Here is a 6,253-nt window from a genome sequence, read left to right as displayed (position 1 = left end):
AAGAACTGATACAACAACTGAGCAGAGAGGCATTTAACGGAGAAGAGCAGTGCTGGGGAAGGAGAGAGGTGCTGGTGAGGAAGAAGGAGAAGAAGGTGCCCTATCAGAAGTTTCCCTGCAACCCACGGTGATATGGCAGGCTGTTCCCCTGCACTCATGGAGGAACGTGGTGGAACATTCCCTGAAGATGCAGGGAGGGGTGAACTTGGATTTTACTGCTAGTGGACTATGCCAGTGGACAGCTGTGGAAGACTCCACTGCCAGGGGAGGTGGCTGTTCCCGAAGCAGCCCGTGACCCTGTGGGCAGCCCAGGCCGGAGCAGCTCTGGACTTCCTGGGAAGGACTCATGAAGGAGAGGTTCATGGAGGACTCTCTCCTATGGGAGGGACCCCATGGGGAAGCAGGGAAGGACTGTAAGAAATCCTTCCTGAGGAGGAAGGAGCGGCAAGAACCACCAGCCTGTGAACTGACTCTAAACCCCATCCCCTGTCCCCCTGTGCTGCTGGGGGGAAGGAGGGAGAGAAACTGGGAACAAAGTGATTTGGGCCTGGGAAGAAGGGAGGGGTGGGGTAACATATGCAAACTCTGGTCTTTGTGTAGTCTGTTTGTTTAGTGTGAAATTAAATTACTGTTTTTTTCCCTAAGTTGAGTCAGTTTTGCCCAGGACCTTAATCGGTTGAGAACCCTTCTTGTCCTTTGTCGCAACCCATGAGCTTTGTCCTCCTCAGCCCAGAGTTTGTGTCTATATGTGGAGAGTTGAGTGAGTGGCCATGTGGCTGTTCCTTAGTTGTTGTGTTGGGCCCAAACCACAACCTGCCTCCTCCCTGGAGGTGTTCAGGGCCAGGTTGGATGAAGGTTTGTGCAGCCTGGTCTAGTGTGAAGTGTCCCTACTCATAGCAGGGAGGTTGTTGGAACCTGATGATCTTTAAGGTCCCTTCCAACCTTAACCGTTCTATGATTCTATGTTGTAATACTTCATGTAATGTAATGACATAATTAGTCATTACATTGTGCGTGGTCCACTTTGCCACCCCTCTCCTTAAGTATCCCTGTGAGCTTTTGAGAAAATCTAGTTAAATGCGGGTATTAACACCTGCAGACATTTTCTTTCTCTTCCTGTTGTGTTACTTGCTTCAAGTAGTTGTCAAACAGTTTCATTACTGCACTTCCTGTTTGAAGCCACAGGAATAAGTATGTAGTCAAACAATACAGAGGGTTCACATTTACAGGAACTTAATTGGTGGTTGTTGTTTTTTACAAAAAAACAGTGGACTGTTCTTAAGCTCTGTAATGAGTACGTAGCTTTATTCTAACTGACCTTCCACAGCACACAGCATTTTCCTGTTTGGATCAGTTCAGGTAAATACTCACTATTAGCCCCCTTTTTGCCAGTAAATGTGAAGAGCTTGGAGGGGAGATTGATATTTCTTTTTTGACCCTTCCTCTTTTTCTACTCTGTTTATTTCCTTGCTTCTTTCATAGCGAAAAGTTAATACTGCTGATGCTGTAAGAGGCTATGTTTCATCCCCACTTTGGGTTAAAGCAGATTTTGTACTTGCTGCCTTTATGATTGGTATGTAACAATAAGCAGTAGTTTTTGGTTTTGAGTGAGATTAACTACTGTAGAATAAATTTCAGAGTAGTTTAAATCATCTTACTGGTTTTCACTTTAAATGTTAAACAATATATCCTTTTTAATATCTTAATTTCTTCATATTACTTAAAATTTCTATAAAGGCAATTAAAGTTGTACAAAAGGCATAAAAGCCTTAAAATGTGACAAAGTTGTCACTTAACAGTCTAGTGTGATTTTTGCAGTGTGAATTGTACACGCTAAAATAAGTTGTATTCAGATTTTAAATGGGAAAAAGCAAATAGGAATTTCACCATTCACCTCTGAGCTGTGTAGTGTTCTGCCCCTTTGAGCACCGTAGAACTGTGTAGAAAGTGAAACCAAAGAGTTTATAGCACTGTTGTCTTAAACTCTGTTTTTCAGCCTGTCTTCAATCTGGCAATTTAGAGACAAATGCAGCAGTCTTATGACAAAGCAGACAATAAGCTGTGAAGTGTTGCACGTTTGGTTGATAATTCCAATGTTTTACTGAGGCTTCTTGACACATACACGGGATTCAGATGATCATCTTTGAGTCAGAAAAAAATTTCTTCTTTTAAGTATTGAAAATACATCACATTAGCACTTTACTAAGATCTTGTTTTAGGTATCTGACAAAGGAAAGGTAGTGTAGAAGGATTTTTGTTTGGGTTGTGTGGTTTTTTTTTAATTAGCTTTTTTCTTTCCCTCAAGTTGTTCTGTTGAATAAAATTGCTTTGCTCTATGTGATGTTAGTGATAGGAGCAACTAGCAAAGCATTTTTTTCTGCCATCCTTTTCTGATCTTTAGGCAAGAAATGCCACAAGCAAGCATAAAAACTGCATTTAAATACTATCTGTAGCTTTTTCAAAGCGAAGGAAGACAAGTACTTTTGCTGGAGTTATTTGGATGGTGTTATTGCAGCATGCATTTATTTCTTGAAGAGCCTTTGTTAGTCTCTTAAAAGGTAAGAAGTGGGAAAGCTTCCCAGAGGCTTTGAACTTAGTATGGGAAATGGGCTGCTGCATTTCTGTAAGTGCGTGTCACACTCAGCAGTCCTGCGAAGTACCTGGCTAGTGGTGGCTGTGCAGTACAGGGACTTGGCGTGCAAGTATTAAATGAGGGACCACAATGCTTATGTGTTTGACATGTAGAGAACTGATAAAAGCAGTAGCTAAATGGGACTACTCTGCCATAGAATATGTGTGTGTGTGTGTGTATATATGTAGTTTATTAATCCCATGGAGTCTCCAAACCTCTTAATACTATGAGGAATTGTGTATAAACAATTATACACGTTTCTATTATATAAGATGCAGTGGTATATAGACTTAAGGACTTTGCCTGTGAAAACTCATGAATACTTATTTGCTCACTTTTTCTGAATGTAAAGTGATAGATGGCAAGATAAGCAACCACAGTGAAATCTTACAGGAATTCTTACTGCATTCTTACTGAAATAAACAAGGTTGGAGATTAACCAATAAACATTATTTTAGCAAAGGCATGGTTAGAATCTGGAGCCTCAGTAGGTCCACAGAAATTTTAGAGGTTTAAGGAAACAGTTTCAAAAGCTACAAGTAATCCCCTGTTTTGAAGCCAACTGTATATTAAGCATGCAGGTAGAGAGAGTGGGAGGAAAATACCTTGCATTGATTGGCCACACTGTCCAACCCACAGAAGGCAAAGGCAGAGACTGGGAAAAGGAAGATCCACCCATGGTAGGAGAACAGATGGACTTGTGCACTTTCAGGTTCTGTAGATGGTCGAACCTGCTCTTCTCCTGCAGTGGCTCTACAGCTCTTACGGGAGGTGGCAGATGAAGTTGCAATGCCACTTTCCATCATATTTGAAAAGTCATGGCAGTCTGGTAAAGTTCCTACTAACTGGAAAAGGGAAAACAACACCCATTTTCAAAAAGGGAAGGAAAGAAGACCCAGGGAACTACAGGCCAGTCAGCCGCACCTCTGTTCCCAGCAAGAACATGGAGCAGATCCTCCTGAAGGCTCTGCTGAGGCACATGGAAAACGTAGAGATGGTTGATGGCAAACAATATGGATTCACTGAGGGAAAATCATGCCTGACAAATCTTGTGGCCTTTTACGGCAGGGTCACAGTGTCAGTGAACAAGCAAAGAGCAACTGACGTCATCTACCTGGACTTGTGCAAAGCATTTGACACCATCCCACATGACATCCTCATCTCAAAACTGGAAAGATACGGATTTGATGGATGGACCACTCGGTGGGTAAGGGATTGGCTGGATGGCCGCACCCAGAGAGCAGTGATCAGTGGCTTGGTGTCCAGAAGGAGAGCAGGGCTCCGTGGGACAACTGCTTCTCTTCCTCTGGTTTTCACTCTCTAAAGACACTTTCCTCTTGGAATACGAACACCAAGGAATAAGTGGCCCTTCGTGGCGCTGAGTGACACAGGAAAGTTTATCTTGATTTCTCTGTGAATGATTCAACAGCCCCAGCTCATCCATTATTTTTATTAAATCAGAAAAGGAGTAAACAAGCTTTTCTCTCCCAGTACCATAAAGTAAAAGGTCTAAATATGAGAGCACAGGGAAACAGTGTCCATCTTAATCTGAGTGTCAGTTCAGATGAAGAAAGAATGACAGACCTCAGTTTATCTGCCTGCATAAAGTTATATTCCCTGCAACTAGCACAAGTCATGCTCAGTAACACATTTGGGTTTCCCTTCTCCTCTACATTTATTTTTGTGCACAGTGAGATGTGGCCTAGCCACTACTCCTGCTCAGCAGTTGCCTTGATCCTTAAAAGCTGTAGTAGTTTGTTCATCCACATGTTAAAAACGCGGTAGGAGTTAGCTTTGATTTCTTCTCTTTTGTTTTAGGGACATTTCTTCTTGGCATGTGCCAGCTACTGGAATAAAAGAAGCACATGAATGCTACCATACTAGCTATGAACTCTCCTTTCTGTTCTGCAGTGGCTGTTCTGCAGTCAAAGCTTTATGAATGGTGGACTATGGCGGCATGCACACATATACACACAGTGTGCTTGTGTGTGTGTCTATGTAAACATGCAGAAAGATGATATGCAGGTCAGGAACATTAAACTGTTTTTAATCTTCCTGTTGGCACAATCTAGTAACATACAATTCCAACCATATATATGCAGTTCCTCATGTTTTCTGCCACAGAATCAGGAAAAAGAAGATGGCAATTACTAGTCTCCTTCCTGTGTTTTACAGAGAGCACACAGAAATATTATGTATACATGTATCCTCTTTGTTTGATTTTCTTTTGTGGTAGGTATTGTTAACAAAGTCATCTGAAATATCCACACAAATCAAATTCCTTTTGTAGTTTTCACACAAGTCCAATTGCCTGGGATTTTTCTAACTATCTAGATTCTGGAACCTTGCAATATTCCCTAGCCATCATGTCAATAAGACGCATATGGACCTTGGGTGTTGAGGTTTACTAAAGGATTAAGATTTTCTGGTCATGTAGGAGGGAAAAAAAAAAACCAACCAACCGAACAAACAAACAAAAAGCCCAGAGAAATAAAATAGGATTATTTTAATCTAGAAGACAGCTCTAAATATTTTTTGATGAGGCACACATTCAGTGTTTCACCAGACAGGAACCTTATCAGCTGCACTAGCCGCAGATACTAGCTTAAACAGGAGTGGCAGAGTCAAGTGGATACTCAGGCAGGTACCAGGCTGTAGGTAACAAAAAGAGGAGGAAAGAGAAACAGGGAGCATCAGGAAGTTGGGAGTTAAAACGTAGCTCTCGCCCCTACCAAAGGCAGCCCAGCAGTGCTGGAAAGCTGGCGCTGGGCACACATCAGGGAAGAGAGGACCTTAAGCATGTAGACGTGTGTTTTGAAGAAAAGCATTGTCTAGCAATCCCTGTTTGATGAGGTTGCATCAGCTGAGTCATGACTGGTCTGACCAAGAGTCATATAAAAGACTTTGAGGGAATATTGAAGACACCTTATCAAAATAACTTCAAAAATTGAAAAGGTAGCACTGTTCTACATTGATCAGGGAAATAAAAACACCAAAAACAACCCCAAACAACCCGAAAAACCCACAAACAAACAAAAGAAAAATCCCAAACAAACAAAACCCCAAAAAACCCCAGAAAAAACAACCACCCAACAGTGAGAATTAGAAATTATGGAGTGAGGAAATGCAGTTCAGCTGTTGTTGTAGAGCAACTCGTGAGGTAGCGAAAAAGTTGGCATTGTACTTTGAAGAAAGCAAGACAGAATGTTCAAATTCCAGCATAAATCCTTGCACTCTGGCTATCTTTCTGCAGATGCATAAAAAGCATTCCTCAGTGCTTGCCCTACACCTTAGTGCTGCTTCAGAGCTGAGGGACGCTGTTGAGACATTGGAACCGGTAGCAGCAGGTTAACGGTTGGGAGAGTTCGGTTGTGGCTGGACTTGATGATCTTCAAGGCCTGTTTCTGCCTGAAGGCTTCTGCGACTCTGTGTGATTTGGTGCTTCTGTGTGATTCTGTCATCCCGGCCAGCCTACAGAGCCAACTCCTGTGAACACCTGGCAGCACGGGCTGCCCTCACACCCCTCCATCTCCACAGGAATGGGATGAAAACCTCCAGCGACAGCTGCTGGGAGGGAGTCTCTGGCCAAACCCCCCCGCCCCGGCTTCTGGCCCACCCGGG

This window comes from Chaetura pelagica, unplaced genomic scaffold, assembly GCF_000747805.2.
Source record: "Chaetura pelagica isolate M959 unplaced genomic scaffold, ChaPel_1.0 scaffold204, whole genome shotgun sequence".
Classification (NCBI taxonomy): Eukaryota; Metazoa; Chordata; class Aves; order Apodiformes; family Apodidae; genus Chaetura; species Chaetura pelagica.
This window is presented reverse-complemented; position numbering follows the sequence as displayed.